Source organism: Neopsephotus bourkii, unplaced genomic scaffold (assembly GCF_033783945.1).
Source record: "Neopsephotus bourkii isolate Nb327-2 ecotype Australia unplaced genomic scaffold, CSIRO-AGI_Nbou_v1 NB_1825, whole genome shotgun sequence".
Lineage (NCBI taxonomy): Eukaryota > Metazoa > Chordata > Aves > Psittaciformes > Psittacidae > Neopsephotus > Neopsephotus bourkii.
Genome location: NW_026902298.1, coordinates 2,655,347 through 2,682,005, shown reverse-complemented (window position 1 = coordinate 2,682,005; position 26,659 = coordinate 2,655,347). Strand labels below are relative to the sequence as shown.

The 26,659-nt window shown below is 40.5% G+C and overlaps 2 protein-coding genes and 1 long non-coding RNA gene across 18 annotated transcripts in view; 1 reads left to right on the top strand and 2 right to left on the bottom strand.

Annotated features, from left to right (window-relative positions):
• The window catches only part of TMEM126A (transmembrane protein 126A), a 187,755-nt gene that overhangs the window by 118,891 nt on the left and 42,205 nt on the right, over positions 1-26,659 (top strand). The gene's annotated exons all lie outside the window — the stretch shown is intronic.
• The window catches only part of DLG2 (discs large MAGUK scaffold protein 2), a 1,002,605-nt gene that overhangs the window by 941,354 nt on the left and 34,592 nt on the right, over positions 1-26,659 (bottom strand). The window lies entirely within an intron of this gene.
• Positions 999-24,915, bottom strand: LOC133206979 (uncharacterized). Its single transcript, XR_009723913.1, has 5 exons — positions 24,229-24,915; positions 23,004-23,153; positions 18,041-18,198; positions 17,697-17,826; positions 999-1,877 (listed from the first exon to the last, which is right to left on the bottom strand). It is a non-coding gene; the product is annotated as an uncharacterized LOC133206979 (long non-coding RNA).

Below are 26,659 nucleotides of genomic sequence, written 5' to 3'. Positions count from 1 at the left end.
TCAAAATGAACAGAAATAATGGTGCTCCTATTTTACCAAAGGCTTTTACATTGGGTAGTTGCTAAATTCTGTCCCTCCTTCATTGTGATAAAGAAAACAGCTCCCTTTCCCTGGGGAAAAAGCCGCCTACCTCACCAAGTGTAGCAGCTTGTGACAGGTCTTTCTCTCAGATTTGAGTGAAATAAAGCAAGTTTCAATTTTAGGCTTTAAATTCTGCTATGAAAACCTGAATAAAAAGACATGGAATACATCTAGTCTACTGCTGGCTGGCAAAGATGCAAACAATTCTTCTAGATCTGTACACTATTAAGACAACCCCCTCACAAAACCCTCTGGCTATCAGTCAGTGATTCACTAAATCTCAGTCAAGAGAAAAATAGCCATTTCAGGGAATTAACTGTGATCTCAAGAAGCTCCTACTTACTTTGCAGCACAGGTGAATTGGAAATTGGAAGAAATAGTGCTACCACCTTCAGATGAAAAATCTCAGCGCAGTACACAATATGGCTGGATGAAATCCCACAGTGTGCTAGTAATATAGATGCTATCCACCTCTTATGGCAGGCTGGAAAACAGCATACAGTCATTACCTGCCCTGCTGAGGTCATGCTCAAAATACGTCAGCAGGTCTCTGAGAACTGAACCAACGGCTTATAGGCTCCTGCTCCAGCCTCTGCATCACCAGGAACAATGAAGGATGAAAGTTTCAGTTATCCTGTGGACACAGAGATTACAGCAGGCCAGTTTTCCTGCCGGTGTAAGCACATGGGCATGTGTGCAATAGTTATATACAGAATACCCTACATTTCAGGCAAGACTTTTCACTTGGAAGAAGTTAGATATGTACAAACAAGCTCGAAGTATCCATCTAACGACAGACCAAGTCACTTCATTATGCTTGTGATCAAGGTATTCCTCCTCCAACAAACACACCACAGCAGTGTCCCTGGTGTCTGTCAGAAAATAAGTAATTCACAAAACTGATACTTTACTTTTTTTAAAGAAAGAAATTTTAATGATTAATATTCAACATTTTAAAATGACATTTGATCTCAAAAACCATTCCTTTTTCACAAACTCTTGGAGATCAGAGTGTTAACAATATATAACATTTCTTCATTTAAGACGGAACAGCCGATATAAAGTGATTTCTGGCTTTCAGTACTGTTCATTCAAGTCTGCAAGTTCATAAACCTGCAAACAAACAGAATTATTTCCTCAATAAAGAGGAAAATCATAAATTGCATAGAACATTAGGTTCCTGCATACCACCACACCAGTCCCCTAAAAGTGAGGGATGCTGCCTCGATGCCTTCACAGCAACTTATGGGCTACACTGTCTCCAATTTTCATTCCAGAAGAAATATGAAGCTAAAAAGAATTTAGGACTGGGAAAGCTCATACACATGCTGAGCAATTCCCTAAAAATTATGGTTTACTAAGACAGTAGTGATGACTGAGGGACGATGGAGCTGACTTATTGATGGAAGTCCATATGCTATTCTGTCACACGTCAACTTCATCATATCAATGTCTGCTTCTATACAGCTCCATGATTAAAATGAATCATGCTCAAGAAGCACGTCTTTTTCTCACTTCAGGATTCTTTTTTTTTCTGCTGCTGATGCCTTTAAATTGTGTTTCAGGACCTTATCCAATAGCATACAGCTTTTTCCTCAAGTGGATATACTTGAAGGACACAAATATGCAGGCTGGTCTTTATGTCCCCATTCTTTATAGCAGAAGCATTGAGCTCTCCTGGATGTTGAAAAGTGGCACGGTACGAGTGATGCAGCAAACTGGAGTGGCCAGTAACGGTCCTGCAGTGCAGGCTGATGACTGAAGCTGAACTGTGAAAAATAGCAGAGTAGAAGAACCTGTCAAAGAATGAATATGATAAGTACATTGAAAATTAAGCACAATATTTTATTCTTTTATGTACATAAAAGCCATTCATTAGGTATTCAATATATGAAAAATACTAAATAGGAGACCTTGTCAAACCCACGCACACTGTACTTACTAATGGTAACTAAATCTCACAGGGTACTGAGAACATCTTGCCCAGTGCTATTACAGAATCATAGAATCATAGAATAGTTAGAGTTGGAAAGGACCTTAAGATTGCCTTGACTTATACAGCTGAAGAATGCTTGCTTCCTAATGAAACTTTGATACATACTAATTCATCCTGAAAATTGACTGGATAAAAGTCTGAGTTTGCTTCAAAGATAACTTTATAGACTATCAATTAAAACAGGAAACTTGATTGAGGGGAAAAAGAAATCACATTTACACAGATTGGTATAGCTCATAAGTTAATAAAGGAAGAGTTCTGCCATTTTAAAACAGCTCTAATGAAAAGCAGATTCTTCTGCCTCCTTCTTAGACCTTCAACAATCATTTGGAAAGCAATATACATTTTTCTGCACACTCTCCTCTAACCAATAGACCTGGAAATCAATGGCACCAGGAGAACAAAGATAACACCCTTAATTTTTGTTGCTGCCAGTTCCCATTTACATTATTCATTTCTCGTCCTCAAGAGCCACGTTCAGACAGTAACTGCTAAGCCCATTGCCATTCTAAAGCACCACATCATTTAGCAGGCATACAAGCTTGGGAATGGGGCTGAGTGCTGGGAAGCTCCTGCAAGGCTGTGAGAGTAAAGGACTGCAGCCATTGCTCTTTTCCCATTCTATCTGAACCTCGTTTCATGGTGGAGATGGATTACAACCTCATATTTTCTCTTCCTGAAAGAAAGTCATGGGATAGACGTATCTCCATGGCATTCAAGCGTGCCATGGAAAAGAGGTGCTTCTTCTCTAAGAAAGGCAAGTCCACTGATGGAGGAGGGAACATTTTCTGTCTCTCTGTGCCTGTCAATCAGCCTGCTCTGAAAGCAACTGTATTTGACCCAAGATGAACAAAAGCTGCTATGCAATGCTGTTTCACATCATTGTAGCCACCCCATCTTGCAAACTCAACACTCACTTTGAGAACCTGATAAATCTTAGAAGGGAGAAGACTGGGTGACAGCAGCACAGCTGCCTGTCAGAAAAACTGTCAAGCCAACCTGCCTGGTAACACCTTCTTTCTAGGACTACAGTCACACACACAACACACAATGCCGTCTTCCTCCAGAACAACCCTTCTGAGCAGAGCTCCCCATAATACCATAAGAACACCCAGAGGCCTCTTTGTTCCTATGGAATCTGTGAAGAAACCTTGGCCAAATTAACATCAAAAGGAGTTTTACAATAACATCATTAACAGTCTGTTACTGACAAAATCATTAGCATTGAGCATGCTCAGATACAATATTGACATACTCCAGCTAAATAGACTAAGTTGGCATCATGAGTTAAATGTCTGAAGTGCCAAATTAATGCCACACTGCATTACAGAGGAAAGTTTAACAATTATAAGACTGTGTGTTAAAAGGAAGCTTTTCCCCCTAAGAGTTCATCATTCTGCAAAGAATGATAAGAACTTCAAGGTTTAAAAGCTAATCAAACCAGTGGGACAAAGCAAGATATTTTCCTATCCAGACTACATTGAATTAAGAAGCTTTCCCTGAGCAACAGCTCCACCTAAAATCAAGCACTGCCAAGTAACAGAAGGGTGGGGGTTTTCTTCAAGAATCCTTTTCTGCTGCTCTTTCCCACAGTAGGAGGATACTGCATCTTGCTGCAATCTCTGTGTTTCTCATAACTCCGCTGTTCCCGTCCCGCGATACAAATGTACTTTCTCTGTACTCTGAGAATCCAGGACAAATTGTACTATTAATCTTGTTTATCCACAGAATATATCAGACAGTAAGTGGATTAACTTTCCATACGCTGCCTTAGCAATGTCTGTTAGCATTGATTAAGAGACAAAGATTTAGAACAGTAGACACCACTTTATAAGACAACTTCATCTTTAGTTTCTCTGCCAGCACTTGCTGGATTATTGCCAGTTTTGATTCAGTGGTGTGGACAACATAGAATAAATCACAGAATCGTTTGGGTTGGAAAGGACTTTAAAGCTCATCCAGTTCCAACCCCTGCCGCAGGCAGGGACACCTTCCACTAGAGCAGCTTGCTCCAAGCCCCTGTGGCCAACCTGGCCTTGAACACTGACAGGGATGGGGCAGCCACAGCTTCTCTGGGTACCCTGTGCCAGCGCCTCAGCACCCTCACAGGGAAGAGCTTCTGCCTACGAGCTCATCTCAGTCTCCCCTCTGTCAGGTTAAAGCCATTCCCCTTGGCCTGTCCCTACAGGCCCTTGTCCAAAGCCCATCTCCAGCTTTCTTGTAGCCCCTTTAGGTACTGGAGCTGCTCTAAGGTCTGTCCTTAAGGAGCCTTCTCTTGTCCAAGCTGAACCAGCCCAGCCCTCTCAGCCTGGCTCCACAGCAGAGGTGCAGCAACCCACTGATTATCTTCTTGTGCTGTCGGGGGCCCTAGATCTGAACCATTAAAAACTACAAACCACTGGAATTCACTCTGGTTATCGATCATGAGATCACGCCTGTTTTAAAGGTTCCTATGAAAGATTTGCTGAACATCCCTGAAGGAGCAGATCTTACCTTTTCTTTTCTCATCAGTGCAACAGGAAGACTTAAATGTGGTAGCCTTGTAAACCCTATTACAGTTCCAATAAGTCTCCAAGAGCTGTAGCAAGATGTCAATCCAGTAAGCAAATAATAAGTGACAAAACAAAACGATGTTTCCTGGAACAGCTTCTTCGAATTTTACAAAGATTAAAACTTCACATGTAGTCTTTCCTAAGAAGTGAACACGTTTTCATCTAAGTGGGATGTATCACTGCCTCTGACAGAGTTGCATTTGAACTCCTGAAAACCATATTGTTCCAATTTTGTATAGAGGGAGGGGAATACAAGACCCAGCTCTTATTAAATGAATGTAGAATACAAACTTCTAGGAAGTGGATTTTAATACAAAGGGAATAATACAGTGTGCAATTTCTATCAGAAAACATAAAAAGGAAGAAAAAGCAAATGATACTATAGAAAGGAAATAACCACAAGGCTTTATGTGTGCATTGCCTGGATGATGAGGAACATTGGAAGAGTTATGCTTAGACACATGGTACAAACAATCACAAGATAATCTCACAGCTGAACTGTTTGTATTGAACTGTTAATGCAACTTGTTTAGAAGGGACAAGAGAAAAGGACACTGCAGGGCACACATCAATAAGTTTGTCTGATGGACCAAGACAAAAAATGTTGGTTTCCAGTCTGCTTTGAGACAGGAAGAAAGAAAAGATGAAAAGTTTTAAGAGTGAGACATGAAATACAAGGCTTGACATTTCTGGCTTGTGAAGAGACTGCCATTGCAAACTGCTTTGGGTACCATGCCAACCCCCTCTGACCCATGTATCGATAACCATTGCTCTAGAAAGTCCAGGTAAACAATTTAGCTTAACTAAGAAGCAATGGCAAAGAATAATGAAGAGCTCAAGGGAGTGAGAAAATGAATTTATAGCAATATATTATTCACTAAAGTAGAACATCTTTTATTAATCACTTCCAAATTGGTAACCTCAATAAACAGGAACTAACAGAGACATTTACCATCAATTATTCTTCAAAGGTCATAAATAATAGAAGGGAAACAGGGATCCTTCCTGGGAAAAACTAGACATGCAGTATCTCTAAGATACAGTAGGAGCAATGAAAGCGGCTTTGTAAGAAGGTGACACACAACTACTTTGAGTTTCTGCTCCCTGTTTGTATTAAGAAAAACATTTAGGCTGCACTTACTGAACATAATTACAGATGCTTTCAAAGATCTTTAAATATTTAACCGTGCAATCTTCACAATATCTCTGCTCAATTGGTGCCTCTTTGTACCCCCCATTTACATCAGAGAGACATCTTGTAAAGCTTATTTTTAAAAGTGGTTTTGTTTCTTTCATGTGGCGCTGGGAACTGCAAAAACCTCTGTATAGACGCCTTTGCAGGTGCAGCTTTGTAGATGCAGACACAAATGAGAGGTTTTCAGCTCTTTGATTATCGCTGCCAGTCAAGCCAATATTCACTACGGGCTTCAAAACGTGGATGCAATTAAGTAAAAGGACAAAACCATATCTGCAAATTTCCAGCCTGGCCTGAGGCTCCTTCAAAGCTCAGTGTGGAGAAGGGCCTTGCTCCTATCTGCACACAGGAGGACCTGGCTGTGCCAAAAGCAGACTTTGCAAGCTCTTGGCACTTCACCTCTAGCTCAATCTATTGACGGGTGCTGCTTTTCAGAGCCAAATTTCTAAGGCAGAGGGAAGGAAAGGCAGGCAATGGGCTTATTTTAAACTTGACATTTCAGCAAAGAAAATGTGCAGAGTAATTGGAAAGACTTGCAACAAGCACAGGAAATTTACCCATAGATTTTGACCAAAGAATTACTGGTTGACCGAACACTTGGTTGAGAAGCTCTGTACAAAAGAATGTAAAAATAGTATAGCCAGACAAATGAACCTGGATGTTCTTAGGACATACTATTTTTTCATAGATGGTCTAAAAGATAAGTCACCTGTGCCTTAATTAAACTTTTAGAAGTTACCAAATAAAGAGCAGCTGCCAGACAGAGAGATTGAACAAAAGGGGAAAATGGAGCTTCTGCTTCTAAAGCACACGCACAGAACTTTGCTTAGTCTTACTGGGTGTTCTGCTTGAACATTTGGTGGCAGGAGCCCAATCTTAAATGAGGTAACATTTAATCAAGTTTATTTTCATTTTTTAGGCAGAAAAGTAAAGCCTAATATTTGTTTTATTTTAAGCCTGACACTACCTATTGGGCCTATTAGGTAATACAGAAAGAGAGAGCACAAACACACACATACGAATGCACAAGAGTCCTCCATACTGCTGAAACCATAACTTAACAGTAAGTGCAGTGTGCTGCAGGCATCATGGCAAGGGGAACACTTATAGGATCATGGAATAGTTAGGGTTGGAAAGAACCTTAAGATCATCCAGTTCCAACCCCTCTGCCATGGGCAGGGACACCTCACACTAGACCGTGTCATCCAAGGCTCTGTCCAGTTATATTGGTTTACTGAGTTGTGGACAGGGGAGGCTCAGCACGACTTGGAAACTTAGCATAAAACTTAGTTGACCAGAAAAAGGCAAAAAAACAAGCAATAATAATCATGTAACAATAACACTTAGAGAATAAAGTGATTAAGATTACGAGAATGAGACTACAGAATGATAGGCATAAAATATGACTTTACAGATGTTTATACAGCAATGTTGCATAACATTAGTAAATGGTATTTACTATTACAATGCTGCATAAACACCAGTGAAAGTAATTTAGTACATACAAAATTCTAATTCTGGAAGTATTTGACACCAATGAAAATCCAGGAGAAGAAATGTTGGTCATAGCTGGCAATAGCATTGCAAAGCAAAAGATTAAACAGAGCCTGGCTGGACGTTTCCTTCACAAAATGGATCCTTCAAAGCCAGGAAATTTAGGAAAAGGGTACAGTGGATGAAAACTCAGGATATGTTTGCTCAAGACCATTGCTTCAACATCTCCACTAGAAGGCTTTTAGGGAATGCTTACTTTGGTTAGCAAACTCTTCTGATAGGTGGCATCACTTCTAGCCAAAGAGAATGATTATGCCCTCACTAGCTGCTCCCTACCTTGACCACTGACTGGTTGTCCAGTGCTATGGTATCTGTGCAGTGAGTGACAGACACTACTAATCAAAATCCACAGCTACTTATCCCAGAAGTAGCATTTTTCACCTACTCTGTACTCACATGATTAGAGCAGATAACACTCCAGCTTTTTTGCACTTCCAAAAACAGCAATAAAAACATCTCCATGGGCTGATTAAATTGAATTTAGAACTGATTCTCTTTGTTAGCATCTTTAAGTAGCCAAATCATAGCTACGAATGAATAAAAGCAGGCCTGCTTTGTACATGACCCAAGTTATGAGGCCAAATGGGGTCTGATATCTACTTGGAACAAAGTGAAGGGCTCAATGGCATTTACTATTACATATACATATGTGGAAATATCTGTACAAAGAGATTTATGACCCTTGCTACACCAGAAATCCTTGGGCCTGATTTTTTGAAGGCACATAAATAAGCCAGCAATATGGCCACTGGGATTTACCAAAGCATATATAAACCTTCAGAATTCACATTCTGCCAGAAGTCAGTGTATGCAGAGGTATTTTATAGATCCTACTAGCTGCCTTCCTGCAGATACAAGCGCCTAAACGTCTTTGTCGTTCTGCACTGAGGCCCCATGAGGTTGCGATGAGACAATATATACCACACCATGATTTCTTATAGGGCAAAAACATCTGGAAGCTGTAAATATGTAAGATGTCAAGTATTTGGTCCACAAATCCACTTGAGTTAAGCTGAAATTAGTGGCACCTAGGGGCCTATGTATTTTTGTGCATCTGGCCTAAAGCTCCTACTTCATGCTAAAGTTCTTTATCATGACAAAAAATAGAAGAACAAAGCACAAAAAAATGCACAGAACTGTCCCTCGTTTGTTTCTCAGATGTTTGTGCATTATTGGGTAGTTTAATTATTAACTGGCCAAGTCAGTAGATGCTCTGTCTTGTTTGTGGCTCCTTTCTGGAATCCCATTTGAACTAGGTCTAGCAGAGTCACACCACAGAATCACAGAATCATAGAATGGATAGAGCTGGAAAGGACCTAAGCTCATCCAGTTCCAACCCCCTGTCATGGGCAGGAACACCTTCCACTAGAGCAGCTTGCTCAAAGCCCCTGTGTCCAACCTGGCCTTGAACACTGCCAGGGATGGAACAGCCACAGCTTCTCTGGGCACCCTGTGCCAGCGCCTCAGCACCCTCACACTGAAGAATTTCTTCCTTATATGTAACCTAAACGTCCTCTGTTTAAGTTTTAAGCCATCAACCCTTGTCATTGCTTCCAGATGCTCTTGGAGTGGTGAGATGGTTTCTATATGATTAAGTAGCACAGAGCTGCCTAAGGCAGCACATTGTAATCAGAGACGACACTTTTCAGATGAGGTGGAGAATGGAAAAGCTGATCCACTTGTTTGTCCCAGAGTAAACTTCATAAAGGATTCAGCTCTGTACCTCACCCCATAACTAAAGCTCTTCCAGCATATTTAACCTCAGATTTTATCCTCTGCTTTTTAAGACCTTCCAGAAGGGCAAATTAGTGGTCTAATGCCAGTTTCTGAACCTGATCAAGCCTCATCATCCGTGTTACCTCATTTCAAAGTGGAGCTTCATAAGCAATTTTCCCTATAGCACAACCACATTTGCTGAAATTTTCATTAACTCAACATTCTGGGGCTATAAAAGGCCAGGTTACTTCTATGTATGATGTAAAAGCAGGACTTTTCAGTGGTCATAGAAATAAACCTATGATTACAGAAAGCTTCAAGAAGCAATGGGATGTTCCTACTACTAGCAATGTGTCTACTACTAGCCAGAGAACCATTAGCATTCTTGAAAGACCCATTCAGATAGAGTAAAATATCATCCCAGATGTAAATGACACTGCTAGAAATCTTTGTTAACCTGATTCCAACTTTGAAAACTGTTGACTCAACACAGCACCTCCAGTTTAACAAGGTCAGGGTCAAAGCCATATGCTCTGACAAAGGTGTGACATGAAAAACACTCCCTGTGACATGGTACAGAAGCACAAATCTGTCCAATGCAATCTGAAGACGGGTGCTGGCAGGCAGTGCTGATCAGCTGGCAAACACTTACAACTCAGGACAGATAAGGTAAGAAGTGTTCAAAAGCCAACATATGCCAAGTGATACCATCGTTCTTCAACTGGAATGCTTTAATTATTGAATACAAAGGAAAACTGTGGCAATGCAAGGCACTACTGCGTGGTAGTTATGGGAAATGCTGACATTTTAAATAGTGGCTAATAGTGTTCTCAGTTGCTTTTATGAGAAAGTAAACAGATAAATTAAAACTTCCCACATATGAATTTTACCACTGTGCTGGTTTGGTTGGTGGGGTAGAGTTAATTTCCTTCATAGTAGCTGGTATGGGGCTGTGTTTTAGATTTGTGCTGAAAACGCTGTTAATCACAAAGGGATGTTTTTGCTGTTGCTGAGCAGCTCTTACACAGAGTCAAGGCCTTTCCTGCTCTTCAGACAACCCCACCGGTGGGGGGGCTGGGGATGCACAAGGAGCTGGGAGAGAACACAGCCAGGACAGCTGATCCCAACTGACCCAAGGGATATCTCAGACCATAGGACGTCATGCTCACTGTATAGAACTGGGGGAAGAAGGGAAGGGTCGATGTTGGGAGTGATGGCATTTGTCTTTCAAGGTCACCCTTCTGTGTGATGGCATGCTGCTGTCCTGGAGAGGGCTCCATGGCCTGACAAAGGGAAAGCAGTGAAAGAATTCCTTGTTTTGCTTTGCCTGTGTGTGCAGTTTTTGCTTTACTTATTCAACTGGTTTTAACCCATGGATTTTACCTTCTTCCAATTCTGCTCCTCATCACACTGGGGAGAAGGAAGGAGTGAGGGAGCGGCTGCATGGTACCTGGTACCACCACCTCCTGCATGGTACTTTGTCGGTACCACCACCTCCTGCATGGTACCTAGTTGGTACCATCACCTCCTGCATGGTACTTAGTTGGTATCACCACCTCCTGCATGTTACTTAGTTGGTACCACCACTTTCTGCATGGTACTGAGTTGGTACCACCACCTCCTGCATGGTACTTAGTTGGTACCACCACCTTCTGAATGGTACTGAGTTGGTACCACCACCTCCTTCATGGTACTTAGTTGGTATCACCACTTTCTGCATGGTACTTAGTCGGTACCACTACCTCCTGCATGGTACTTATTTGCTGGCTGGGGTGAAGCCACAACAATGTCTAAGTTTCAAGATCTCTCAATGAAGATGCTGGCACAGGCTTCATTGTATTTTGTTTCAGTCTGTTGTGAGTGCCACAGAGGAAACACAAGCACAAGGTATTACTGAAGGACATTTAAAGAGTGAAAGCATGACCACTTTGCTACATGTACAGCTTGACTTACAAAGTACAGAGGATACACTCAGAATTGTAAGGATAAGGCTAATAGGCTCACTGAAGACAGAGGATAGCTGAAGGGAAGAAAAAGCAATCACAGAAAGCAAAATTCAATAGCAGGGCAAAGGTACAGTAACTGGTTTGAAAAGAGCTTTGCATCTCTGTGGGGCATGCATATGAGTGGAATGCCTCAAATCACAGAGTGTCTTAAGATAATTAAAGAAGATTTTCAGTGTCCTCTGTATGACTGAAAATGCCAGGGTCACACATGTGGAGCATTCATTAGCACACACACACATAAGCAGAATATAAAGAATTTAGCAAAACCTGATGCTGAGATGTTAAATATTTGATGAGGAAAGCATAGCACATACCACAGGAGCAGGTCACACTGGTACGAACTGATACAAGTGCAGGCCGCAGTGTTACCTATGACAAGTAATTCCACAGTTAGGGAACTTGCTCCGCATTTATATCACCAGAAGAGGTGAAAAGAATTTGTTCCACTATTTCCAGCTCCAACCAGGGAGTGAAAATAAGCAGCTCAAAGACACGTGCACTGAGAAAAAAAATGTATAGCCTAAAAATGCACAGAAAAGCATATCCATGGAGGGAAAAACTGACTCACTATATTTATATCGACACGTAGGGCTGACATTGAGATTACTCTCACCAATCCCAAAACAGACGAAGCATCCCACCCATACCAAGTAGTGACTTAAAAATCATTGAGGTTACACCTCACCCAAGTTCAGTGTGGCCTCTTACATAAAGCAGGGGCAGGTAGCTGGGGAACTGTAGCTGGCTGATTATTCCTGATCGTAAATCAGGCACGTATCCCAGGGTTTGAAGGGCAAAAGAGGTCAATAGGGTCAAACATCATCTTGTCCATGGAAAGGCAGCAGAGATCCAAGGTGTAAAGTTAGTGGGAGCTCATGGTCAAACTGAGCTAGAAGTATAGTCACAAAAGTGTGGGATAAAGGAAGGATCTGGGATGGGAGCAGTCACCTCAAGAAGTACTGCTTGGTTCACTAGCAATACCAAGGAATTCCTCTGCAATTCTCCTTCCACACATGGAACACTCTCCATAAGCCCAAACATCCCATTTAGCTGTGACCTATCTCAGAGAAAAAGCAGTGAAACCAAAACCCCCAAACTTGGCTGTCAATGCTAACAGCTAGTTGGGAAATTGTGAGGAAGAGCAATTTTTTCTAGGATCAACCAAAAAGGCAAAATTCAAACAAAAAATAAAGCAGTTGTGAAAATGTGTCTCTTTTACTTAAAAATTCATTGCAATTTTGCCGTGTGACTGAAAGCAGAACTGGATGGGGTTTAGATTTTGTTCTCTGATTTTTCAAACTGTTCCATTTTCTGTTTCATTTCCAGTTATATTAAACCACACAAATTTGTCAAGACTCCTGACTGCCTTCTCTTCCCTTGCCTGCGCTGGATGATGTACTGAACACAACACATAAAACAGTTTGATCCTCTCCATGTTTTTACATCTCAAATAGAATAGAATGATTTCACAACTTTCACTCAGAGCATTTCATTCTGACCTTATGAATATGAAAGAAATGACCATGTTAGCACTTTGCAATCAGATGGTTTTGATTGTTCATGGGTTTTTATACCACCTCAGGCTGAGATACAACTCTGAATCCCCATTTCAGGCCCCACTATTATCATACCTTTTCCCATACCCCCTCCTCATGGTTCCTGCAGTCACTGACTCTCCTCAGACAGGGGTTTCTCCAAAAAACAACCTTCCTACAGCTGCAAACATACCTCCAAAAGCATCTCGCGGGATAGAAAGTTCCTTACTTACAGATAACCACCATACTACTACCGGTGGTAGGCAAAGTGGGCTCTATTTTGAAGATAGGGAAACCGAGGCATGAATTTAAATGATCTGCCAGTCTGAAGGTGTGTGGCAGAGTCCAGTTTGACACATGGGGAGAAAGATAAGCAAGAACCCACTGATTTAGTGCAGCCATCCAATCTCTATGATATGAATTAATATTAATGTAGGGGAGGGGAACAGCCTGGTTCCTTCTGACTGAATGTTCCAGCTACTCAGTTATGACTATGATAAATGACATCACTGATTTCAAGGAGCTTTGTGAGGAAGCAATGTCCAATTTCTTTCTGCAGTTGCAAATAAGCTGTGTTTCACTGAGGAAGAGCCAAATGCATTTTACCCATCACAAAAAGCAACAACTCTGAAGCATTAAAGGCAAGCAATGTAAGCCAGAATAATTTACACACAGAACGCCATCACAGGCAAATGCAGATCCTTGGCTTTCACTTATCTGTGCCTAACTAAGATGCATTTTTCTCTGAAGGGCTGGATGTTAAAATGTGTAGCAGATATAATAAGGTATAAAATACAGCCCGACTGACATCCTTGTCTATCCTACTGTGTGTGAGGGGCAACCTGTACCCCTACTCCTATTTATTTTGTCACTGACCTTCATTATGCAGACATCCAGCAGTCCAATGAAGAAGGAGCTGCAATGAAGGCCCAAAGACCTCCTCAGGAAAGCAGACAGTGTTCCCATTGAGACTCTTTGGGGAAGGAAACTGGCATTTCTGAAGCTCAGCCAGTTTCTGGCAGTATCTGAAACAAGTTATCAGTCAAATATACCAAGCTATAGAGACACCCACGATAACTTTAATCATCATCTATTTGTGTATTATTTAATAAGTGTTTTCACTAAGAAGCAGTTCTCCTAAACCCAGGAGCTTATGGGTCACTGGTTTTGGCAGCAACTGCAGTCAAATGGGTACATCTCATACCTCCTGGAATGCTATTAAATGCTAAAGGAATCACATAATACTATCCTAAGTGTCTTCAGTAGTTCTCCTGTCCTAGTTCTCCTTTATGTTGAGCTGAGCTGCAGAAATGGAATTCCTAATGTGTCTCCTGTGTTAGAATAAAGGCAGTAGGGAAGGCAGGAAGAGACTCAGGGGAGGAGAAAACAGTATTTCCCTTTTACACAGTCAGCTTGGAACAGATATAATGAAAACTCTGAATCACAGAATGGTTTGGACTGGAAGGGACCTTAAAGACCCAACCCCCCCTGCGATGGGCAGGGACACCTTCCATTAGACCAGGTTGCTCAAGGTTGCTCATATTCTTGGACACTTGGTAAAGCAGAATATGTATTAATGGTTGTGGCAAAATGGCCTAAGGCACCCACCCGTTCTGCAATAATGCCTTTCAAATGGGACTCAGCTCACTGCAGGGAAAGACTTCTGTAGTCTTTGTAGTGATTTATATCTGAGTTAGCGGTGTAGACAAGATTTTTAACCAGTGGAGAGAAACACACTCTTCTGTGCCAGGTTTCATCTCATCCTGAGAGGATGGAGAAGATTGCGTGATTCACACCTTAAAAAAGGTTATTTCTCTCCACCAATAATACAAGGACACTTAGACAACCAATTCAGAGAAGGTCACTGCAGACCTCCAAAATCCAGAATGATGAAGTTTACCTTGACATCATGAATTCAAAATCCATCAGTCACTGGTAAAATTCATATCGTCTCAGGATGATAGTCTTCTCCTTCACTACCCATTATTATTCCACCCCATCCAAAGGCAACTAGATCATTTACACACACATATACATATGCATACACAGAGGCTCCATTCACTCTCAATCTTTACTTTGCAAAGTTATGCTTCCTTTCAGATAAAGATGAGAAGAACCTGAAAAAGATAAATCACCCAAATTGAGATGCGCTGTACAATCACTCTCACGACCCTCTTTCACTTGCACATTTCCTTTCCTTCTCTTGGAAATTCCTCTTCAAAGCTTGAATCTTATGACTTTTCTCTCTTCACTTTCTGTGCTTTTCCCCTTTTCACCTTTTCTTTTATTGGCTGTTTTTTCTTCTCCCCCTCAGTGGGCTCACTTTGAATTCAATTTCCTCAGGCCATCTCCTTTACCTTTTAGCCCTGCCTTCTTCTTTGAGTTCTCCCTCTGCCCTTTTTATTCTGAGTTCCTGGTATCCTTTATCAAGACTCTGAAAGAATTTCCCCAGGAATTTCTCCCAGTCTTATTCCTGCCTGTTACTGTTTCATAGAAGAAGAAAGAGTTAGTAAGGCTTAGTTACCCCAAATCTGTGATTCTATCTAAATTATTTGATTACTATCCTAACTGGTTTCAGTGACCTGAATACCTCTGCATCATTTACACATTTATTCTAAGCATACTTTATATCATGATGCACAGTTATAAAATACGATATAGAATCACAGAATGGTTTGGGTTAGAAGGGACCTTAAAGCTCATCCAGTTCCAATCCCACTGTCATGGGCAGGGACACTTTCCACTAGACCAGGTTGCTCAATTAATCAAATATGAAACACAGATTTCCATGGACAGAGACACTGAATCAGACATAAGGTGATCTTTATTAAGTCAACAAGCTGCTGAATAGCTAGGATATTAAAGAACACGGCACTTGTCTATGATATTAAGACCCCTCATTCTAGCTAAATGACTGAAAATATGATGAATAAGTATGAGGGGAAAAGAAGTACATATGCTGAGGGTAAAGGTTAAACCCATTCAGATCCTTTCAGGGAGTTGCTAAAGATCAGTTCTGATAAGCTAAAGCTTTCTGCTAGGAATAGGTTCCCTTTGAGCATGTAAACCTGAAATGTAAGACATGCACAGATAAAAGAACTACTCAGGTGTGCATTAGGAAAGCATTTAGAGCAAGTCTGCAAGATAAAGCAGACAGAGACCTTTCTGATTTTATCTGGGTGTAGAAGAATAAGTCTGCGTTTTATCTCTTCACTTATTTCTGTAGAAATATTCACTTCTATATAGTCCATTTAGTCTTAAGTAACCAGTTTTATTTTTGCTTTATCCAAGAGCATTCTTCTCCCAGGAATGTAACCTGAGGCACTGGGACATTTTAAGCGCTGTAAGAAAGAAAGAAGCATCTTAAAATGGCATGCTAAGCAGGAGAGCTTGACATGCAAAAAGACAAAACAGAGCACAGCTAAACCAGAAGTCTTATACAAACTTTTTAAGTGTCCTTTTAGACTCTTGTAAAGAGCCTCTTTACACCACAAACCTCCATCTCCATGCATCCCAATCCTGTCTTCAGACTCTTACTGAGCTCCCACAACTAACAACGCCTGCATGTGACATCGAAATCTCCATATCACTCTCCCCACCGTGCACTTTTTTCATTACTGAGAATTGGACCCTTTTGTTGCACAAGCTAAATCCACTGCAGAGTAATGAAGTCCTTCACACACTATTACATCTAGAGGTAAATAAGAGTATGAGGAGTGCTCTGAAGTGTGCTTCTTTCCTGCTCATCTACATCAACCCAGTTTGAGCAGAAATTCAGCTGGGAAACTAGTAAAAATATAAATGTGCCTGCACAGAGAAACATCCAGAAAATGCCAGCCTTATACTTCACAAAAAGATATAGAAGAACTTAAGAAATAGCTGCTGTACCCCCCTGATAGCCTGTGGATAACTGTCAACACAGACATCTCATGGACCACTATTCATTGGCCATATAGGATAGACACAGAATCATAGAATGGTTTGGGTTGGAAAGGACCTTAAGATCATCCAGTTCCAGCCCCCTGCCATTGTCGCCCAAGGCTCTGTCCAGCCTGGCCTTGAACACTGCCAGGGATGGAGCATTTACCACATCTTGTGAGAGGTCAGCAAGAAAAGCTCAGTGAAGACTGTTCCACCTTCTTTGGTCTCTAGAGTAAAGCAAAACACTTTGGTGCTGATCACCTCCACTAGTTCATAATCCAAATGTGAACAAACTTAACCTTCAGTGCTGATGACAATGTGTTTAGGATGACAGAACCTTTGATTTCTCAAGAATGTTTTCCATTAGATTAAAAGCAGTTGTTTCTTTTTAAGGGGAAGACAAGGCTTGGTGGTTATTAAGCTTGCATTAAGAAAAATCGAAAAAGGCATAGCAGCAAAAGAGGAAAACACTTTCTTCAGGTATAATGAGCCTTAAATTAGCAGTTTAATGATCTCTGTAATTCTCTGAATTCAAGAAAGGCATGTGGTATCCAGCTGGCCAAACGAGATTTTGACTATGTGCCACAACAAATGTAGACTCTCATTTAATGTCTGTGGAACCAGACCAAAACATGAATACAGATTTCACAGCAATTGAGTGAAAAACACTTGTTTGGTTTCAGGTCATTGAGCTGATCTTTCACATGTTGCAGCTGACAATCAGATGCCTTTTCAGCTGTCAGAACGTGACCTTATTCTCTGCCCAATCTGGTCCTTACTGAATGGCGACTGAGATGCTGAAATTCACCTATTTTCTGACTTTCTGCTGTAAGTGAACTGTAACTGGGATTTAGTAATTGGGAGTAGAGGTGTTTTTACCTCAAGAGAGAAGGAAAATGTGCTTGCCATACAAAGATAATCATTGGATTAAATGAATAAAAATACCACAGGAGAAACTTCCAGATTGGTGAATATGTTAAGAACATGAAGTCATAAATTAAATCTGGGGGTTTTTTTTGCCTTTGGTGGTTTTATTTTAACAGAGTTCTAATTTAGGAAAGTAAAAACTGGATGTAAAGTTCCCACTGGCACACGTTCTGTCTGCTCACACTGAGAACATGAAGTAATTTTAAATGATACCTTTTCTGTTGCTCATAATGCATTGCCACATGAGAGGACTGGTCCACAATTCTGTCCCCTCAAGAGCCAGATGTCCCTATTTATTTTCTCAGAATATTACTTTCCATTTTTCCTCTTCATTTTCAGAGAGCTGAAAGAGAAAAGAAAGGAACATCAACTCTTGCACTTCACAATACATTGTCTTCATGAACATGTATTTCTTACACTGTGTTTTAGACTGTCCTTTACTTACCAACTCAATAAAAACTGGCAGATGCAAACAACTCTGTGCTTCAGTGTAATAGCATAAGAAAAATATGTTCATTATGAAAATATTGTGCAACTTAATAAAAGGATGCACTTACCATGAGCTTAACTTTGTAGATGGAGAAACGACTTTGTTACATGAGCCAGGCGGATCAGACTGCCTAATCTTTAGGGCATCCAAGGACATCATACGCAGCAGCCACTGGCACTGGATGGGAGATGGTTCCATGTCTGGTTGCTTTCTTTGTGAAGCTATCTTGAAAATGAAGAGATTTCTTTTGCTTTTTTATCACCATCTTGCAAAAGGCACAGATGCAGCCATTGGCAGGATTTCCCTCTCAGTATTGTTCCATTAATGTAAGAGTGAATTTTGGATGTATTTCATTTTCTTTCAGATTTCCTGTCTTTTAGGCTTACTTAAATCCTAATCTAACCAATTTCCAGAAGCAGACAACAGGAATGAAAAGAGCAATACTGCCTCTTATTTCCCAGGATTTTTCTATTCTGCTTACTTGTGTTCATCCTCTGGGTTTCTTCAGGAAGAATCACCAGTGTTTCAGCTAAAGACAGATCTTCTAAACCCAGAGATGCTTAAGTGACATATTTCCTCTGAACATGACAAGTCAGAATGTTAGAACTAACTAACCACATAGAAAAAATTTTCCCCTCTCACTTCACAGGTCTGTATTGACCAACAAAATGTCTTGAGTAAATGTGTACTGGGAGAAGTCTGAAGAAATAAGAGCAATCAAACAAACACGATGAACTGAAAGCATCCATAGCCGTACAGATCTGGTCCCTGTTACCAAGCTTATATAGAACTGTCCACTCACTACCTGCATGGCAAGATCAACATCACAGTTAGGGTTACACTAACAATATGGAGAGGAACTTATTAAACTGAACATGCTTACCTGCCCCTGGCTACTACCCAGGCAGCATGTCAGCCACCCACACCAGCAGGATGCCTGCACCCATGCAGAGACAAACAGGCACCTATGCCAAATTCATCTATTTTCAGTCACAGAGTTGACCTACCCTGTTAACTACACCCAGAAAGGTTTGTGCATTCAAGTGATACAGAGCTAAACTCAGGGAAATTTGATTTTGTAGCATAGCTACGAATAAAACAAAACAAGTAGGGTAGAGACCAAATAAGAGGCTGTCATCCTGACGGGGAAGAAGAAAACAGCCTCTGGCTGTAAAGAAGTGGACTTGTGCAAACACACAGAGTTGGCTATTCCATCTCCTAAGTTAATAGTTTAAGGATGGCAGAACATCTTTCTTGGTCAAAAGGAATCAAATGCAGAGGAGTTTTCTGAAGAACAAGCTCCAGGGACTGTGCAACATGTGCAGGAGGTCAGGACACAGTTTTCAGGGATAGGAGGAACACCACCAGCAGAACAGAGACTGACTTTGCATTGTCCCTTCCACCTCAGCGCTCTGTAACCACATTGAAAATAGCTGTGTACAACTGTATCTGAGTTGAAATTTCACTTCTCAACACCAAAAAAACAGTGATTAACTTCCATGAAGAAGACAAAACTCTTTGGCTTATTTATAAGCCTAGATTTATTTGGATCTTGTGAAAATACAGCCAAAACATCACTATGCCCATCTTTCTACGCATCTTCTTTAGAGCCTGCCTTTGCTGGACTGTCTACCCTTCCTCTCTGCTTGACTCTTTCCTCACATTACATTGTGAGGTCATTAATAGCCATGGAAAAATGCTTTCACAATTATTTAGTGATCAGTATCCTTCTCAAATTTGATTTAGGCTCTTAATCAGTTAAGAATCAGAATGTCAATGACACTAGAGCCACAAAATTGCCTGTAACAGTTCTAGGAGTTTGCTCTTCCAGAAAGTTCTTGGATATCTCTGGTGTGTAGAACACAGAGAAACATGAAAATTTATAACTTACAACTGTTTCAAATATTGTATAAACAAGCCTGAGTCAGGCAGTGCTGCATTTTATCTTGCTTGGGATAAGTATAGAGCAGTTGATTGAATTCATAGAACCACAGAATGGTTTGGGTTGGAAAGGGCCTTAAGATCATCCAGTTCCAACCCCCTGCCATGGGCAGGGACACCTCACACTAAACCGTATCACTCAAGGCTCTGTCCAACCTGGCCTTGAACTCTGCCAGGGATGGAGCATTCACAGCTTCCCTGGGCAACCCATTCCAGTGCCTCACCACCCTCACATTAAAGAACTTCCTCTTTATATCTAACCTGAACTTCCCCTGTTTAAGTTTGAACCCAACACCCCTTGTCCTATCACTGCAGTCCCTGATGAAAAGTCCCTCTCCAGCATCCTTGTAGGGAATTCAGTTAAGTTGAATTAATTAACTTAAAGTGAAGGAGATGATTGAAAATTCAAATTTCAGAACATAGAATGGAAAACCCGTGCTATTCACTTAGCAGCTTGGTCAAGTGGCACATATTGAAAGCAAGTGGGTACATGTATCTCCATTCCCTCAAACAGGAATCTATTTGTCAGCTCACTTCCTGGTTCAGTGATATATAAAATGCCTTTATATTTTCCCACAGGAACTTGGAAAAGAAAACACTCAGCATTAAAACAACCCTCACACATGCCGCTCTCCAGTGTACAATACAAAATAAAAGTGCACAAAATGAAAGTTCCTCTGGTTAGAACAGAGACGCTTCTTGGGAAGGAGGAGACACAGCTTCCCAAGGGATATGACAGAATCAGGATTCAAATATCCCTGAAGCAGTACTGCTGGGGGAATTGGATGAAGTTGGGTGATTGTGCTTTATTGTGAGGCGTCCCTTCCCATGGCAGGGGGTTGGAACTGGATGATCTTAAGGTCCTTTCCAACCCTAACTGTTCTATGATTCTAACACACTTGTGTTGATATCTGGGCTAGGCACAACTCTGGGAGGATGCATGGGTGTCCAGCATGGAGGAATGGACAAAGAAAAGCTAGTTGAAAATATAAAACGAAGGATAATCCAGTGGCTATGGCTTTTTCTTTAGATTCCACTAATAATACTGGGTCTAGTCGTCTCAGAGTAAACTTCAAAATATACATAGTAGTGATGTAAAGCCTTTAAATATCCTGTTGGATGCAATGTTTCCTTCTAGTGGTCAGGGCACCAAACCTGACAGAGATTAAGGACTGTCTGGATGATGCTCTTAGTCGTATGATTTAGTTTTAGATAGTCCTGTGAGCAGCAGAGAGTTGGACTCGATGATCCTTATGAGTCCTTTCCAACTTGAGGTGTTATGTGATTCCGTAATTCTTTTCCAGCCATCAGTCCTTGCCCAATATGAATGTCACTTATAAATAATTTTGGTTATTTCAGATCTATTTGCCAAAAAAAAAAAAAAAAAATCACTCATGAGAAATTCCGTCCAGATCAGGATTCCTATAAATCCCCTGTTTGGATTCATGTCTAGTTTAAATCAGATCCATTCCATTTCAGTTAAAGAAATCAACTGTCAGTTCTGCTACATTTTAGATGAGTAACATATAAATAATAACCTATATGCAAGCCCCTAATGGAAGAAGAGCTATAAACTATTCATGGGTTATCTGTAGATGGGCAGATATACTTCTGGAAAGCATACAGGGGGTCTATAGATCATACAGACACTCTGACCTGAAATCCCCTCTAAAGACATTACCACTGCCACAGTTCACCACTGACCAGCCACTGAAAGGCTGTCGTGAGTTGGAAGACAGTGATGGATAAATTGCTTTCTTCATATGCTTTGCTCAGAGTATTCCTGATATATCACAGCTTGTGCAAGACTTCCAGTGAAGGCTTGCAGGCAAGCAAACAGCAATCATTTAAAGCTGTCAGGAAGAGAATCAGCTATAAGCAGAGACAGCTGCCTGCAGCATCGCACCCAAGAAAACATTCGGGTCCTTGCGGTACTTGCTGGAAATCCAGACAATGCCCCTGTCCAAAAGCAATTACTTGCTACTGACCACAGGAAACTTAACACCAAAAAAATGGACAAACCAAATTAAACCATGAAAAAAACCCACACTGAGGGATGTGGAAAAATACAGAGAAAAAAATAGAGGAAACAGGAAAACAGTGAAAAGAAGTGGGTTAAAGTATTATAAGTGGTTTATAACACCAAGGAATTTAGGATTTATGTTTTGTGGTGCTGAGGATTCTCCTGAAGGCACCATCCTAGATACAGAATTTTATCTACACACTAGCTTCATTTCCCTTTTGCTGCCATGGCCATGTCCCCATTTATAGGTATGAGAAACTGGGAAAACACAGACAAGTGCAACATCATGACTCAGGGGTGATATTCCTGTTACCTGATGCACCATTTGGATCCTTCAAACAATGAAAAACTATAACATTTTTTGGACCAGAGATGCATTTCAGATTTCAGACTGCCTTTATCACATAAACCAACATAATCAGAATTAAAGAGGCACACTTTTGTCAATTTATTCTTTTGTAAAACAAAAACCAAACTCTGCTTGCTTAATCTTGTTGTCTCTCCAAATCCTGCCTCAATCTCTTCCTTAGACCATCACTGTAATAACAGTGTTGTTGCTGCTATTTAAAATGTCCACCGAGTCAGCACACCGACACTTGGAAAGGTGTCTATTCAGGATGGTTTATAACTGACACTGTTTTTACAAGATGCTGAATGGCACTTCCTTCTTTAAGATACCAGATTGCTGAATCTTCCTTCTTTCTGTTCACTACCTGAACATGCACATTTTCTTCTTTGTTTGGGGATGAAGATAAAGAGGCCTTTACATTACCTATTGTGCTGCAATGGGTAAACGTCAGTTAAAAACCTGCATGGTAATTCAAACCTTGAAAGAATTGTTCTTTCCAAGTGCTCTGAATATTGCTCTTATCCTTATGAGCAAGGAGCCTACCTGAGAACAAGTCTGCAGTTTCCACATGGGACATGTAGCCGGCTTAATGGCATAATGGCGAGTCACTGGCTTAATGAATGAAACTCACAAGTCCCCTCTGCCAAGACCTTTGTTCTGATAGACATAGGATGAGGGAGTGCTTGAGGTTGGAGTGCACCTCTGGAGACCACCTACCCCAGCTCAGCAGGGTTAACTACATCCTCAGAGCTTCATCCACTCAGGTGTTCAATACATCTGAGTACGGAGACTCCAGTGCCTCTGTTCCACCACTCACACAGGGACTGGACGCTGACACAAAGACTGCATAATCATTGACTTTCACAGCTGACCAGAGAAGCAAAGGCAAGAAAACTCATAAAATATGTATGACTTAAACCACAGCATGACTTGCAGTTTAGTACAATACAGTCCCTACCTAGTAATGCCCCAGAAATTGCTGAAACCAGAGCATATGCTCTAGTATATGTTTTATATACTATAAAATATATGTTTTATAAAACAATCTATTGTTTTAATGTGACCTTCTGATTCAAAGTTCACATGAAGACTATCCATTTCATGGCTTCACTCTAATAAAAATTCAATGAAATAATGTTTTTAACTATAAATCTCCATTTTCCTGCTCGCTTTTATAAGCTAAGTAGGAAATACAAGCTGCATCCTGCAACAGTGCTTTAAAGAACCCCAGAGGCTGCTAGCTAAATCACTGCTCACTTTAAATATTCTGGTATATTCAGCAAGAACTAGATAACAGTTTGTATTTCTTTAATACCTGATCAAAAAATGAACTAGAATTTGCTGTTTACCCAAGAGTCACCCTATAGTGACCCTAAGTCACTATAAGAGTGACCCTATAGTCACTGCTATAGTATTTATCATCTTAGGATCACGCTGATAAAACTCACCACAAGTCATTTAGAACAGAACACAACCCCATCAACAGAAACTCTGACTTTTTGACTCATGCTAGTTAAATGTCTGCTATGGGAAAAGTTTTGTTATTGCTTCAGAGAACAGCTACACCATCCTTTGAGTGAGAAAAGTAGTATGAGCAGATACATGCTGCAGTGGTTCTGACACAGAGTGAGGTTCCCATCACTTCAGAACAGTAAGCAGTGATGGGAATATCATCTGCTCTGCACCATGTGTGGTGCCACTCACAAGTAAGGAAAATCGATTTCTTACTATTTGGGTTCACAGAATATAGCCTAAAAATGTTCAAACGATATTTAGACACAAACACTTCCATATGAGAATTCCCTGGCCCTGTTCTGGGATTTCACTAAGGGAAATGTAGCTTTTTGATGCACCACATGTGCAGTATATTGGAAAATACATAAGCAGAAATAAGTTTTATAGAGAAATATATGTGAGAAATATAGGCATACACTTTACTTACCATAGACAAAGTGTGGAATATTCTTCACCCCATTGTAACACTGCAAACGCATGAAAGAATTTGAAATGTGCCAGTGAACAGCAGGATTTTGCCCATTCTGTGCCGTGTTTTTACTTACACTGTGAAGAAAGGTGAAAAGAGCAATCTTTCTACTCAATTCGTTTTGAACACAAACTCCATCGCGTTCACCTAGCTGAAACATAACTTAGGTTAATGGTGCCACCTGGTGACAAGACTTACTCGCTGTTCCCATACCTTGGGAAGCAAACGAAACTCATATGCTCTAAACCTTCCCCTCGAGAGTAACCCCCTAAAAAGCCTGCATCACCTCCAGCACTTACTTGCCCTAAGGAGCACAGTGTACTGGACACAGAGAAAGAACGATGAGCAATAGGAAAGAAAATATCTTACAGGCTTCCACTGTAGACACTACCACACACTTTGAGTTACTAGCTTGTAAGAGAATGCATTTAATAGCACACAAACAGGGAGAAACGACAGTGATTTATCTCAGCCTGCTGGTGATGGGGGAGCAGAGCATTTTGTCTAGCTCAAAAACTTCCTATTCACTGTGATGATGTGTAAGACTTTGCTACCACCTACCAGGATTTTACTACTCCTATGACTGCAGCCCCTAAACAAAACCCATGTGCTCTTTACACCTTACCTGTCAGTGATGAGAAATTAACTCTAAGGCCATAAATTGCTTTGTGCATCTCTCCCTGCTCAATATGATTGCAAAAAACTTAAGGGAACGTTCCTTTTGTGGGGTTAGATTCCCAGACTGTTTCCTCAAGCTAAATCAGGATTCACACTGCAGGTACCTGCTAGGGGAAGTATCTGGAGTGAGGAGGGAACAAGCATTGGCCATGCCAAGCAGGGCTGGATTCCTTCCTCAAACAGAGGCAAGGTCAGGAGATGGAGTGCAGGAAAGACGTGAAGCCCATTTGGTATCTGCCAAGGCATACAACCAACCTATATTATATTACTATGTAATACATATAATTATATTTTTATATATATATAATGTAATATATATGTAATATATATAATTATATATATTAATAATAATATATAATTATACTACTTTCTGTCACATGTATAAAATAGCAAAAAAATGTGTATGTGGATAGTTTAAAAAAAGCTACTATTTAAAGAGGTGCTTGGAGGAGAGTAAAAAAAATGGAGATAGGAGCTTGTATTTTGCAGGAGATGCTTGGTCATAGAGAAAGACAAACTCAACAACATTTCACCCAACTTAGAGTCCTTATAATAGTTGTACAATAAAATAGTTGTACAATAGACAGGATTTGGGTCATGGATCATATTGATGATTTCTCTACAGCTTTGCTCATATGCAAAATACAAATTCCCAATAATTGCAGCACAACCACCAGTTTAATTACATGACAATAACAGTTACACGTGAAACCATTTAGTCATTTAGGAGTCTCACTGCAGCTTTCCTCCTACCCAGCTCTCAGAGTATCCTATTTAGCACTTGTAGCTGCAGCACAAATGCTGACTGGTCCCTCCCATTTATATAAAAGAGGACATTAAATAGCACAAAGCTTATTTAAAGGTAGTATACTTGCTTCATAGCTCTCCATGCTCACACAAGATTTGCTGATTTTTGTTAAACTCATCATTTTGGAAGGGTACATTAAAGTACTGGTCAACTTCAAACGTATTCATGTGTTCCTGGAAAGAGGAAAAGTGCATCACTTCACCCAGAACCCTTTACAGACAGGGATTTCCCTTCTATGGAACCTGATTAGGGACCTCCTTAATTTAACAAAAAAGTAATATCTCAGCTGAATGATGGATATTGTTCTCTTAGAAGCCCACTTCACATAAGACAGTCACATGCTGCACATGCAAATTATACAAGTATCCATATGCTTCATTTATACAACTATTTAACCAAACTGGCACAATAAATACATCTAGTTAGATACTTGCAGTAAGTGTGCAGCTGTCTGGAAGGAGGTACAAAATCACCATCATGAAATCCAAACTGCAGCTGGCATTAATCAAAGCTTTGCCCTTGAACATTCATCACTGTGATATTGCTGTGACAAAGTGGACTTTTACTGCCGTTTGGGATGGGAAGATTTTACTTCCTTAAATAATTCAAGTTCTCTAGTGGTGCAGATGCTGTGAAAAAGGCAGTTTTCATGTTTGCTCTCAACACAGCAAATAAGCAGCGGAAAGACCGTCAGAATGTTATAGAACACTAAAAATGCTGCATATTTAAAGACAAACTTTCACACGGTATGTAGGAAATCACTATTGAAAGTATTTGTCTTGAATGGAAATCACACATTTCTCAGATCAATGAACTGGAGAAAATGCAGTCAGAAAAGATCTGATTGTTTGGTCACATGAAGGTTTTTACAGTAATGAAAAAGTGGCGTAGAAACAGCTTTAG